Below are 15,542 nucleotides of genomic sequence, written 5' to 3' on the forward strand. Positions count from 1 at the left end.
TTGGGGAAGTGACCTATTTCTCAGCACATTCACAAAGCTCACAACTGTGCGCAAACGACACGGACAAAACATGCCCCCCTGTTTTCTAACCTTCCTTTAGACAACATGGCAAACACCAGCCAGAACACAGACCTAAAAGGAGAAAAGACTGAAAGAATTAAATACCTAAACGAAATGCATCTCTGTATTTTTCCTTGATTTCATTTCTTCTTTTACAGCATCGCCACAAACTGGATTATGAACTGAGAACTGATCCCTGCTTAGTCAAAATATGTCAATCGGAGGAAGTGTCCAGTTATTTTTTTATTATTTTTTTTCTAATCTTCAATAATCTCAGTAATTTTTACCATTATCTCGAATGGTACCACCACTAGAAAGAGTATTTTGGCTACAAATTGAAGGACAATATACTCGAGATTCTACAGGATCTGTAAACATAGCTTTCCTGACTTGAGTAAAAAACATTATGTAGTACTCACCAAAGCGTTCATGTTATCTAGTGCTTTCCTAAAACACTACCAAATATTTAGGCTTTTTAGAAGCTATTCAGAAAACAAAGTTTTAAACTACTGCTCTGGTTCTTTAGGAATGCTTTGTCAACATCAACAGAGAGAAATGATGGAAATGGATAGAATTAAAGGACTGTCAATTAAAAATTGCTTATTTTAATAAATTAATAGCTATTTTTCCTCACAGTAAATAACAAGTCCTTCTCTAATCTAGGCTTAGTACTGGATATGATCTCTAACAGCTTCAGATTTCTAAAGATGTGCAAAGGTATAGAGGTTGGACTCGGTGCTCTTGTAGGTCTCTTCCAGCCTAAACTATTCTGTGATTCTGTATTTTTTTTTACTTTTTAAGATAAATAGCAAATACAGCCTTCTTGCCCTAATTTCCATTGCGTTCCTTGTTCCTACCTCAAGTACTGATATTCCTCTTCCCAGGTCTGATTCATACAAAGAAAAATACAGAAGCTGGCTTCCTATTCAAAACACAACTGGCCAGCCGAAAACGTCTGAAAGGCAGCAGTGACCAAGGCAAGCTCACAGTCATCGCTTAGAGCTGGCATAGAGCAGGGTTTCTACGAACACAGCAGGTTACGAGCAGAGGCTGACAGTTTTGTGTGAGTCCTCTTTTCCTGAATCAGGAGGCAGGTCTCTGCAGAAGCTAGGGGAGTTCAGGCTGTCCTGATACAGCGAAGGGACCTACAGCAAGAGCCAAGCCGAACTCCTTTGTCCTCGCTGGTGTTTTCCTCAGGTGTGATTTCCCTGCTATCCTTAAAAGCTAATATAGAAATAATCAAGCTGACCTTCCCAAAGCTGGGCCTACACACCCTCACAGGAGTGGGGAAAAGATGCAGTGTGTAATGGCTGAAAGGACAGTCAGTATTAAAACCTGAGAAAAAATCTTTTTTTCCTGTTGAAAAAACGTTATATGCTTAGGACAGGTGATTATCAGACATTCTTGATGTGCTGAGGAGACTTGCTATCAGGCAGGCAGTGTCATTCACCTGTAAACAAATGCTTGAATTTCACTGAAAGTTTATATTCTCTATCCTGGAGAAGCCATCTTTTAACAAGAAAAATCTGAATTTTCTTTCTTTTCCTTTTATTACAACTCTATGTCCTATTACAATTTTCCTATTCAACTATGAAAGATTTTGTTAAAGTTTCTGTAAAATATCAAATCAGGGAGTGGTTTGGGCTGGAAGGGCCCTCGAAGACCCCCAGCCCCCTGCCATGGGCAGGGCCCCTTGCACCCAGCCCAGGCTGCCCCCAGCCCCATCCAGCCTGGCCTCGGACACTGCCAGGGATGGGGCACCCACCGCTCCTCGGGCAGCCTGGGCCAGGGCCTCACCGCCCTCAGAGGGAAGGATTTCTTCCTAATGTCTAACCTAAATCTTCCCTATTTTATCTTGAAGCCATTCCCCAAAGAGTCCCATTAACAAGACAAGGAAGCTGACAGAGGATGCAAATCAAGACCCTATGACCCAAGGACATTGCCTGTGACACATCTCCCTGGTTGCCCTAAAAGCTCAGCCACTTCTGCTGCGACTGTCTCTAGTAGGGATTCTCAGGGCTGAAGGAACGGTACCACAAAAATGAGCTTTCCCTCACTGTTCAAAGCACAGTAGTAATGCAGCACCTTAGGTTGTATTTTGCTGACTTCTTCATAAAACCTTAGTCAGTGCCCAGACCTCTGAGAAAATTAATGATGTCTGGGCTTCATTTAGAATTACAGGATCTCCAGGAGATCCTGGGTTCTGCTCAAATGCCAGAGAGAGTTACAATCTCTCCCTTGAACCCCTGTGGGAACACAGAGGTATTCCTTCTCTTCTATGCCGCTGTGAGGCCAGTGCCAACAGGACATAATCACAGTTACTGGAGCTGTCAGAACACTTTGCTCAGAAATGTGGCCTTCATCAGAAACAGTGCTCGCTGCTGCTCACAGCCATTCCTTACCTTCCCCTAGAACGATACCTGATAGCAGAAACCCATTAGGTCTTCCATATTTGTTTGGGTTTTATCTGAGTGCTTGCTGCTAATGGGACTTCTAGCAGTACAGTCAAACTGCTTCCATAGCCTCAAGCATTTTAAGTTTCCACGTAATGATGATATTACAATGATACTGAGACAGGGGGAGGGAAAAAAAAAAAAAAAAAAGAAAAAAAAAAAAAAGCTATTTTTTATTTGCAACTGGAAGAGTGATGCACATTTGTAAAGGGCAGCAGGAACGTAGTGTCACTCAATAGGGATTGATTCGGTAATGGCACCACTGAAGTGCACGTACACCTGAATGGAAAAGCATGTTCTCTGCTGCATTGATGCCTTTCAACTCTAGTCCAGCTTCCCATGGAAAACAAGGCTCTTGGCCCATTTTTCCCTGCAGTAATTTCTTAGCATGCTGATGAGTTCCCATCAGATTGGCCAGACTGTCATCTCAAACACAGTTACATCCATGGAGGATTCATGTAAATCACAGGTGGGTAAAGGACAGAGCCCTGAGCAGCCAGACGAAGGAAGTACTGCAGTACAGATCCTCTACAACCACGTATTAGAAAATCTTTGTAGGAGACAGATGACTTAAATATCCCAGTCCAAAAGCAAATTTCAGCTGGGGCCAGTTCCTTCGTGGATGAGACATCCACATGGGACAGGTATCATCAGAATACGCTGACCTTCAGTGCTGTCGGTCTGTTTGCCACCCTGCCAGTTTGCTATAGCCCTTGCTAAAAGAAGAGGAAAGATTCCGCATCTTCTCCGCTAGCAACAACCGATGAGTCCAGCCTCGACTTTTCTTTTTTTTCCCTAACAGTTAGAATATTTATAAAGCAATTGTGTTTCATAACACAAGACTTCAATAGCCCCTCTTACACCTCTCCTATCAATAACAGCAATTCACATACACACAAATCATTTGATAGCAACAGAAGGGAATATTGCAGGGTGTCACAGCAGGAAAGCAGCATGTACGTCTATCAAAGTTCTTACTGAACTTTTAAATCAAAGTCTGAAAGAAACCAAATGGGGACTGTATCCTTCTGCACCTCCTCATGTGCTCACCGAGTGTTGGACCCACTTTGCTTTGTTTTTTATGCTTAGGCTTAAAATCATGATCTCGCTTCAACAACACGCAGAAGATGAGAGAAGTTGCGGAGACTGTAAACTGACTACAGAAGAATTAACAAAGGCAATTATGAACAATAGGAAGAAGTAGGGAAAACATTTTGGTTCCTGCATGGAACTTAATTACCTATTTTTTTCTTATAACTACACGAAATTCAGTGTTTAATCTTTTAATGAAAAGCACAACTTTGTTATACGTTCACCATGCTGGTCACCCCAATTAAGCTATGAAGTGTAATGCACACCTTCTGGGAACCGCAGCAGGCTTTCAGAAAAGTGAGGAAAATAAGATCTGACATTGCTGATATTTCTAGGATAGAAAACAAGAAAGAAGTTAAAAGTAACCCTCTTTGAAAACAAACATTCTGTAACCCCTTTTTAAAACAGAGCATCAAGAAACCGTATTACTTTTTGGTTTGTTTTGCAAAATTCCTTTCAGGTCACTTTTCATATATATGCACTACAACGTGTTCTGGTTTTGTTTGCATATAATGTTGGTTGCAGATTGAAATGATAAACAGTAAACATTGCTTATAAAGAAGAATGCCACAAATGCTTCAGTTGCTGAGGAAGTTAAATGTATGTAAAACCAAACTAAAGCAATCAACCAGCCCCACCTGCCAAACTTTTGGTTGCTTCTCCCCTGCCACTGTACACAGTGAGAGCAAATAAACAGAGTTATCCTTTGAAACACAGTGGCTATGATAACTTTTTAAAGCCAGAAATTGGACAGGAATATTTATGGCAGTAAAAGCCATAAATGAAAGTTCCAAGGTACAGAGAGACTTCAAAAGCCAGTATATGAAAATAAGTGAATGTTAAGAATTCAAAACCCCTCCTTAAGAATGTGTAGAGAAAACACATTTCTTGAAAGGACTGGGGTTTTGTAGTTTTCATCTTAAAAAAGCTTTCAAGGCTTTGAATTCTTAGTCTGTCTTAGGAAGGTAATGGGTTTTGACCATCTTCTTGGAGGATGGAAAAATATGCCTCCATCATACTGGACATGAGAGCATTCACACGTTAACAACAAAATCCACACGTGATGCTACAAGACAGGCGTTTGCCACATTCTCATCAATGGCCATGAAGATTACCATAGTGATGTTTTATGGCAATCTATTTGCAAGCACAGTTCTGTTCATCGCATACTACTGGAGCAGAAATGCTGAAATTCACATGAACCGGCATTTTTATGTGATTAGGTAATTTTGCCCAGAAAGCTGTATTTAAATCTATTTTACCTGCAATTTATCCTCAAGAATTTCTTATAAAGTACTATTCTTCCAGTCACCCTGTTTACACACCACAAAGCAGCTTAGAAATCCTCCCGTTCCAATTTAACTGAAGCCTTCCCTGACTCTATGAATAACTGGTAGAAGCAATATTGACAGCAAGCCTGCAAATTCACTCTCTCCTGCAGGAACAGCCAGCCCGTTACCCCTGCACACAAAGACAAGTACTGTTTCACTGCCAGGATTTTCACATTCATTGCCTTCCTGATAATGAAGACAACTGCTTAATATATGATGGATCACGGCATGTGTTAAAGACACGTGCTGTTGCTGAGCAGTGCATTACTTGGCACCGTATGGGACCATGGGGAGGATTTCCAGATGTTTTACTTGCACTAGTTCCGAGAGCAGTAAAGTCTGCAGCAAGAGTTGCAAAGCTTTGAAGGGCTGTAGAGCTCTCCCCTCTCCATCTCCAGTGCCTTCCTACACCCACACCTACATGCCCCTGTGGGGAAGAAAAAATAAACAGGAGCTTTGGCTCTCTTATTTAACCATTTTCTCTAGCAGAGGAAGGATGCTTTCTTGATAAGAGAATGTTTAAACAACCACTAGAGGCTTTGTAATTAGCTTCCAATCGCAATGGGAAATGGGAGCTTTTCCTTGTTTTGTTACTAAAACACTGTCATGGGTTTTATGACATTAAACAGGATCTTTTCCACCAAACCTGTGTGAAACAAATCAGAATGATCTGTTCAATTCTTGTCATTTGTCCTCATAGTCATACCGGTCTGTGCTGCAATGGCTTGAACTGGAAAGATGTACCTGTATTTTTTCTGATTTCTGGGTGTACATTTCTGAAGACAGAGCAAGGAGTGGGTCCAGCATAGAAAATACAGCTATTTTGGCAAAGAACATGCTTTAAAAATTGGAATTTTATTCATACTGACATTCTGGAAGAGGCAGCATGCACTAGTATATAAATTAAATCATTCTTCAGTTTTACCATCGGTATTTGCCAGGACCACAAAAGCTTGGAGGACACTGCAGAATTCTGTTTCAAAACTGCAAGCTTGATAAGCTGTTTTCCAAAATGGGCAGATTCTGTTAATTTAAAATTTAAGACAGTGAATCACTCATTTTGGCGGTTGTTCGGCATGTGCTGGAAAAACAAATTACATTCTTCATTTCTGTCGATAGCTGGCTTTCATAGCCACCTCAAAAGCCTTAATTTCCCAGCTGAGCGCTTGCTGGATTATTCTCAATATCCATCACTATTCATCCTCCAAATGCCTGACTGTGTTTCAAGCAAAATGAGGGCAACCTGACCTAAGCAGGACAACTTAGGTGAATCCAAATTTTCGGGAATCCCCTCCAGAGTGTGGGGAATTGAGTAAACATACTAGTGTTGACTTGAATAGGCATTAGATCAGGCTTTGAATACCTTAATTCCTGCAGATAAAGCTTCAGCTGTGATTCTTGGCTTTATAAACCATACCTTTTCCAAACTTGCCCCACTCTAGACTATTTTGCAATACTTTTTTTTTTTCCCCTCCTTTTACCTTGATTACAAATGCCAGAACATTTTCTGTTCTTTAAGTTCACAAAAAGAATATCATGCACATCACAGAGCGCCCCACGGCAGATCGTTCATTACCACCTGCAGAACATTTTCTTTTTTATTTCTTTTTTTAATAACTGCCAAGCATTGTTTAGGCCGCTTTAAAAGCTTTCTTTCATTTCTGATATTCCCCTGTCATCTCCAATTATATTTTACACATCATAATCCATCAGTAACAAGACAAATTTTCTCCTCTCTCCATTTACTGTAGCTTGTCTGCTGTGATTTTGCTGGCTTTAGATTGAATTAAAGAAGCAGCATTGAATCTTCCTTTGCATTTGTTTTTTTTTGACATGTGTGGGAAATATATATTCTATTTTTACCGTCTATCTGAATTTAGGATTTCACCTTTAGGTTCTTGCTCAAGCATAACATTTGCCAAATAAATTCTTTCCCTTATATCTTCTATAAAACCATGGACAAAGGAAATTCCATTTACTCCTGTGAATTATACAGAGATAAACTGCAAGTAGTTGTTAAAATATTATGAGGTACAGAACCATACTTTTATTAAATACTTTTAATAAGACGAATGAAAAGAAATGGTATCTAATTTATGGAAATGTATTCAATAGTAGCTGACAATTTATCTCCTCTCGAATTCGCAGTTGCTCATCAGTCATTTCAGCAATTTTGCTCAGTAACTTTTCAGGGATTCCGCTGGTATGATTCCCTCATGCCATGACTCACAGCTAATGAATGTTCTTTCAGACCTCACCTCAGCAGAGATAAAACATATGAATGATGTGATTAGGTAGGGTTAGGGTTCTTTTCTAATACTGGGGAATCACTTTGATACCAGCTGTGATCAAAGCATCTACGAACTAATTATTAGGATTAATTTGATTGTTATTAACCAGATCTTACATCAGTTACTGTCACTAGTCACATGAGTATTACCCAGAAGTCGGGCTGTAGCATGTCTGCACAGCAGGAATAGTTCCACAGGTGCTCCCAAAGCCTTTATGGCAAGAGCTGCTTGCCTCCCAGCTGAAGCAATGACAGGTTCTGGATTCATGCAAATTTGCCAAAGAGAGGTTTTCTCTTAGAAACCAGGAGCTATACAGTCATAGCTATTTTCAGGGACAGAAGTATCATGCAAAGTACAATTTTAGACAGATGGAGTCCTTTCTAAAAATTATCCATCCTTTTGGTATTAAAGTACAAGTGACTTTTCTACAGAACCTAATACCAGTATCAACTTGAAACAAATACTGGCCAGTGTAGGAAAACTAACTTAGAACTTCACTAAGAAGGCAGATCTGACCCATGCAAACAAGCATTTGGGTGAACACAGCTGAAATAGATTCTAGGACATCCAAAGTCTGCATTCCCCTAGCCTGTAAGGCAGATCCTACGGAGCGGTGCTATGACTCTCTGTAACAGATCAGTGCAGAGAAAGGGCCGGGGGGAGAGGCTGCTTACCAGTGTTTTCTCTGGAATTAGCACGTGAACTTACTGGGAGGAAAGAAAAAAAACATATCCACCTATAGCTTCTACCCAACAAGAGAGAAAATTCTTGAAATGTTCTTTGAAAAAGCATGGAATTATGTGAAATTGCATTCTGAAACCTGGATAGCACTACTCATCCAATTTGGGAATACATTATTAAATCAAGGCAGATAGGGCTCCTTACAAGTACGTTCTGCCCAATTCAATCTCTATCCAAATGCTCCAGTTTGTAAGTTATAAATCCACGGGAAATAAGATTTCTGCTGATTTAATAAGAAATAAAGGAAAAAAACTAATACTTCACTATTTTTCAGGTGTTCAATATCGGCACTCTCAAAGTCAATGCATGAGACGAAATCTAAACTCTACTACCAAAAGGTGAGAACTGGAGCTTTGTTTTGCTTTTCACCCCTTCGGTTTATTACTTGTTATTAGGAGCCTTGTTAACAAGTGGCCACAGCAGAGGATTTTATGTTTCTTCAGACTGTTCCTAACACTTTCAGAATATTATTGTTGCTCTTCTCCATTCAACTCCCAGCAACTCTGTCAACAACTAAAGTCTCTCTGCACAGGGGTTTTTCTGCCCCAGTATTTTTTCTCACCAGCTCAAGGGAATTACCAATGCTCCAGTGAAAAGAAAATATGCAAAACCTGTCAATTAAAACCCAACCAACCAACCAACCAACCAACCAAAAAAGACCACAAACCCCACGGTACCTCCCGATATCCAACACACTTAGTTAGGCAGAAGGAGAAGGAAAGTCACCCCAGATCTTACAGGAAGACTGTGAAATCCATTGCAGTGGGAATTTCCATTAACTAAGATGCTCCAGCCTCAGCAGGGGCTGCTGTGGACACCTACAAAGCAGGACACAAAATCTATTTCAGAAGGCTAACTAGCCTCATTTAAAGACCCAAATGGTAGTAAGATGGAAATTTAGTTTTTGCTGTATCCTCACTGTAGCATACCGCAGCCTCCTTCATTGCTGAGTTTGTCTTTATTTCCAATTCCTGCAACAGAATTTTTCTATATGTTTGTCAGCCGTGTGGAAAACCCCAGCACTATCACTTCTTTTCTGCACGTAATTAGCTGCACAAAAATGTAAAATTACCTCTCAAGTTGCTCTTTGGCAAGCTCTCTTTTTATTTTGCATATATTCCTCTAACAAGTAACAACAGGCATGCCAGCATTTGTAGAATTTGTATTCAGCATGCATTTTTCCGTTGGTATACCCTGAATAATTTGTTTCAAAAAAGCTAAAAATTACCACTATGTTTTGCCGAGAAGCAGCACACTCACTATTAGCTTATCAACTCTCCCACAAAATAAAGCCATTCTCTCATTGTGATGAGGCTTAATACAGCTACAAACCTACATTTTGACCTACAATGCCCCGAAAAAGTGAACCAAAGAGCTTTTAGTAATCCAGTGATAGTTTAAATAAGCTTAACCTCTTTTACCAATTTCTACTCCAAATGTGAGAATATCATCTCTCCTACCTTATTCCTATATTAGTATTAGACATCCTGAGAATATTCTTAAAAACTTAGATAGAATACTTATGTAGAAGCATTAATAAACTTTAAGCAAGAATTTGTGTTCCCCAAAACATTCTGAAATAACATTTTACCACCTGTTTTCCTCCAAAAAAAAGTAATTGACATTATTATAATTATTGATGAAGGTGGAGTGGTTGTGAGACATGTTTTCTTGTCTTTTCTAGGATAAATCAGATCTGTTTACTGCTTGTACAACTCATGAAAACTTGTGTCTGCATGTTACATGTTTTTGCATTTCTTCAACAACAAGTCACACGTGGGTTTTGCTTGATTAGTAGTGGTTTTTGGTTTTGTTTTCAAATTTATGGACATTTCTACAAGTACCCATAACAGCAGCTCCAATTTTGACAGAAGAAATAGGTTTTAACTCCTCTTCTCAAAGTTAACTTGGAGCAGGAGATGACTGCTTCAGGGTATTTTCTTCCTTTATTTAATGAAATGTTACACTTCTGGATTGCCTGCAATATCTACCGTTTCCTCATCAAACGCTCTTCAATCAAACTATTCTCTTGCTAAAGCCACTGGCATCATAAGAAACACGAGTTGGGTTTCTGGCCCTTTTAAGGTTTCATGGAGCCTGGAATTTGGGACGTATTGCCTAAGAGGGCTGGACCGGGATCAGAGCACACAAGGTAGCCAACAGTCATCTATCACAATGAGAAGAGCATTTCCCCAAAGTACCGGCAGAACTCTGCTACGTGGAAAAACAAAGCAGTTACTTGAAAAATGCTACTTGCCTTGGAAAATGTTATGTTGCTGTTCAATGTGATAATAGCCCGGAAAACCAAAGAGGCCTGAAAATATATATATATATAATTTTTTTTTTCCAGAGGATCAGATCCAGCAGAGCTAGTTCAATAAATAATCAGATGTGAGGACGCAACTTCTATTTCCTAAGAACAGCAGGGGATTTGAAGCATTTATCTAGTGACCATACACACACTAATCTACTGATAGAGAGTGCAATGAGAGCGAAATAGGAATCTGTGGCTGGAGTAGGATGGTAAGGCTGTTACAGAATAAAGCAACAGAAACCTCTTGAACGTAAGAGGAAAGTTGTGCTCCTTAGAACAGAAGCCCACATCTGTTTTCCGGGGGAAAACTCTCACAGGACTGAGATGATTCTTCCTGTATTTGTGTTGGCTGTCTCACTGCGAATTGGTAATGTTCAGCAATCATCTCTCCAGAGTTTCTGAGATCCTCAAATGCAGATGACCAGAGAGCACCAGGTTCTAGCAGGAGAGAAACTGTCCCAGACTTTCAGGCAGAATGAGATGAATGGCTTCCTTTCAAAATTTCTAATAAGCCGGTTAACTTCTCTTTAGGAAGTATGCTTTTATTTGAATGTAGCCCATGACAATCCCCCACTCCTGCACTGAAGTGGCAATGCCAGATTCCCACCTGAAAAGCTCCTTATGTCAGCTCTGTATAGGCAGAGAAAATAGTTTCACTCTCCAATGAAAATCTGTACAATTTTCAGCCTAGTTTGGATCAGCATGTGACCTCTGGGATCTTCTCTGCAGCAAAAGCTTTCGATATGTATGCACTGCAGGTGAAAACAAACATTCATCTCATGCCAGCTATACCAACATCACATTTTTGCAGACTGAAGTAAACCAAATAGAGGTGAACCACTGGAGACTTTCAGGGAGAAAAAATGGTATGATGCTCTTCTCCCTAACAGAAACGACTTCCTTAGTATCTTTTTCATCTGGATTAAAAAAGGAAGAAGAAAACTATCTTGAAGGACCCTGAAACTGAGTAACTCAGTTCTACACAGCTGAGATACACTCGGTTGGAAGCTCATCTGCATAAGCAAAAGTATTTTAGAGCATGCAGAAGACAGTCAGCCTTTGAACAGGAAGAAGTTCATAACCTTAACAGTAGCAGAAGTAGTGCTCTGCCTATAATAATGATTTATTTTTTTTCTAACTCTTAAACGCCAAAGGAGGTCAATATCTAATCAGGACAATTACCAGGATGACTTACTCCTTGGTTTCTATGTTCAAATATCTATCTTAGTTCTGAAAAATCAGGCTACTACCCAGGTAAGTGAGCATTACCCTGAGGTCACCATGAATATGGCAGAGTACTATATAAAGCAAGATTCCTATGATTCTGATTTTATTTCTTGCGAGTGTTGGTCAAATCCAGCTGTTAATATATCAACTGTACTTGTGGTTATAAGCTGACAAAAAAGACCCTGATCAGTTCACAGAAACGTGTTAAAGATTAGACACTGAGACTGTAAATTAGTAGCTTTTCCAGTAGCTACTTTAAATTTAACTTCAAACGTTATCATCATAAAATTTGATATTGAAGTTATTAGTGGCTTTCTTAATTACTGAAATTGTGTGTGTGTATATAAATATACACACAGTCAAGTCTCACATACTAAATGGATTCGATCTTTGCATATCCTCTACCTCAAAAAAATTAGCTGGTGAACTCCCTCGTGTTTCTTGGTTCACACTTTGTTGTTCAGAAAGGGGAGAGATGAAAGCTTCAAGTTCCTTTTCAAAGCAGAAGCGAGGGAAGCACTATTTGGCAGTTTGCTCGGAGCTGCCAGTACAAAGCCCAGGTCCACCTGAGCCTCCTCTCGGTGTTTAGGCTGAAGCATCTCAGCTGAGAGCCCTGCTGCCTCCTCCTCTACTGTCAAGGGCAAGAAAAGCATACAAAGAAAGCAGTCCAGCCCACTTCAGAACAAATCTGTCAGCAGGTGCTACCTGACCCTACAGACAGAGTTTAGAGCAAAATATAGTCTTGAAATAGATGCCTTTACCATTTGGTGTAAGGGAGGGGAAATACCGGAGGTACAACATAACTACAAGGCCTCTGTTCCTTACGACCAAAGCAGAAGTGAACAGCAATACTGACTCTGGTCTTCCAAAGCACAAAGAGTGTATGAATATCTGCAAAACAGAAAGAGTAAATAGCTGGCTACCATACTTGAATACCTCTGATTTTAGTAAAGTTTTTATTTCTCTTTATTAAATTTTAGAGCATCATTACTGCACTTTTACAGAAGGTTTACTTCAGGTCAGACTCAGGTTCTTTATTTAAAAAAAAAAAAAAAAAAGAAAAAAAAGGAAGTAAAAAGGTGTTTTATTCCAATCCAAAAATTACAGAAATGCAAAACCAGTAGCACAAGCACTGGATGCCCTGAATCGCTTGCTTCCTCTGGAAAGCTCCCTGGAAGCTGCTGTAATTTGTCCTCCCCTGCCTTTCTCCTCTCCCACTGCGCCACGTGCAGTCTTGAGGCCAGTTGTCTGCCTTTCTCTTCCAACTGCCAGTAGAGCCCAGCTCACTTCCCTAATGAGAAACCAAGCAACTGGACAACTTAAGGTTCTTAGCACAAACAACCAGAAGAAGTGGGGAAAGAAATACAAGAAAAAGAGTTTCCCACATTCCATTCCTGTCTCGTTCTCTCTCTTTTTTTTCCCACATCCAGCCCTGTGGCTTCTCCTTATAACCTGTCAAAGAGTCTCAGCCATCCAATTGTATTTTTTTCCCTTGTGGCTAAACACACAGATGGACGTAAGGCAGAAGTTTTTCTTCCTCTTGATGAAGTCCATGAGTACAAGTACATACAGAACAATTCTCTATTAAATTTCAGTGATAATAGAGTGGATGGCCTTTAGAATCGACTTACCTTGCCCTACCAATAACTCCATGGGTGTCATTAGAAACACATGACTATCTAAACTAAAACTGGGATGGGTTGATTGTATACTACATTGGTAAGAGACTTACTCTGATGCAGAAATGCTTTCTGAACATGGAGAGGATCCACTCAATGATGATGACTGTGATTATTCAAAGGCCTTCCTGAACTGCTAGAAGCTAGAGCCACAAGCCTCCATTCAATCTCCAACAACAGCAACAAAGGCAAAGGCTCCTTACTATACAGGGGACAGCCCTGTAGTATCTGGAGGTCTCGGAAAGTATTTTAGATCTTGTTCTCTAATACTTTCTTTTGGACTGTATGAAGCTCTGCACAGAGTGAGTTAATCTCTGCATAGAAAAGCACTGAAGTCTGTCTTTTAAGAATGGACATGGGAAAATTTTGTCTCAAATCTATTGAAACAATACATTTGAGAACAATACTGTTGTGTTCTGCATTACATGACAATACAAACTGCCTTCCACTAATACACCAACATGCCCAAGTTTCTCAGTAAGAAGTGTAAGTTCATGAAAGAAGGGTAGGCTTTCAGTCTGGCACTGGGAAAACAGCCGACATGCTCTAAAATGCAGTATGACATAATAGATGCCAATGATAATTTTAAAAAATATCAGGATTATGTTCTTCTGCAGTAAATTCCTATTTTTAATGATCATGAAGTTACAGAATACGCAGTGTTCTGCTGCTCATACTGCAGCATCAAATCTTTATTTGGGCTCCTGGTCATGTTAATGAGGGGAATGTATTTTTCTCACTATGGAGTTCAATTTGAAAGAAATGTCAGCATTACTCTAAGCCAAATCAATTTCTATTTTTTTTTCACTGCTCTTTCCTTCTATCAAAATCAAGAAAAAAACAAATCACCCCACTCACAGTAGTACAGTTAAAGAGAAAACAAAACGGCATTGATTCTTCCAGCTTTGTTTCCCAGCAGACTGATTAAGAGAAGATAAATCTGTGTTTATAAACAGCCACAAAACTCAGGTTATACTTTAAAAGCTAAAGTATCTCCTCTTCCTGAGACCCCAGCCAAAGCAATTTCTAAACTATTAGATTTTATTTCACTACTACAGGCAACTAGGGGAAGATGCCCAGAGGTTCTGTTCGTTCTTCTCCAGACATCAAGAGGGGAAAAAACAAACAAACAAACAAACAAACAACAACAAAAAAACAGAGACCATTCAGCCACACAAAACAAGTGAAAATTAATTGGTAAACATCTACTAGACGGTAAGCTAAATAAATAAATAAATAAAAAGCAGGGCCTGTTGAAAATAAATCACGTCAGAAAAGTCTAATGCCCTTTGATGGGATAACCACTGGGGGAAAATGGATGACATAAACTGGAATCTGTGAAATGGCTGACCATTTCTGGACATTTCTGGGGCTGGACAGCAAATTGCCTTTACTGCACTGGCTTTGTGCTTTGGGGAAATGTATTGCCAGACTACAGCAGTCCTAAGGAACTTTGGAAATTCATCTAGTTGATTTGTAATGGGGTAGACAAAGAAAATATTGTTTTAGTGATCCTGACCATTTCTTGTACAGAAGTTCAGGCTTCCTTAGAGGTTAGTAACAAATGTGATGTTCTATATACAAGTCTTTTTAGCTAAAAGAAAAACAGTATTGCTCAAAGCACATTGTTAAATATGAAAGCCCATCCACATTTTGTAAGCTCAACCAGTAAGAAATGAATTAAAACAAACAAAAAACCAATGACCACTATCAATTTCTTCAGAATATAGCACCAAGCATAAGAATTGTCCAATTCAGTAATAATGTATTGAGAATACAGGCACATTTACATTTTTTTTCAGGTGAAAAATAAAAACACTGTGTGTTATATACTACATTTGTGTGTAAGTTATACATGCACACATGGCCCCTGGTGGCAATCAAAGTGGCTTAAATTTCCAGTGAGCAATGTAAGAGTTTTTCCTGTCAATGTCAAGAACTATACCGTGCAGCAACTGAGATTTCAAAAAGAGAAGCTAGCCATGGTGTGACACCGGTGCTTTTCCTCTAGGACAGAATAATCGGTTACGAAGTCAGCTCACCTAAAGATACATACATCTCATTTATTGGAATGACAAACTCCAAGTGTAAAAGGTGACTTAATTCCTTTTGAACTACTTTCAACAAAAAAAACAAGGTAATTCTGGCATTGCAGTCATTCGTATGCGTCTGCATAGGTGGACATTATGCGCACAACCTCAAGTGAATTGAATTAGCCAAAATAGAATGTGGGGACGAAACCAGATTGAAATTATAACTTTAAGACTGAAGTGAATAAACCAAGAATTTTCACCAGAAGTAGTCAAGTCTACATGATCACAGAGAAGTAATATGCTAGGTATATCACCGATATA

The sequence above is a fragment of the Oxyura jamaicensis genome, chromosome 6 (assembly GCF_011077185.1).
Source record: "Oxyura jamaicensis isolate SHBP4307 breed ruddy duck chromosome 6, BPBGC_Ojam_1.0, whole genome shotgun sequence".
NCBI lineage: Eukaryota > Metazoa > Chordata > Aves > Anseriformes > Anatidae > Oxyura > Oxyura jamaicensis.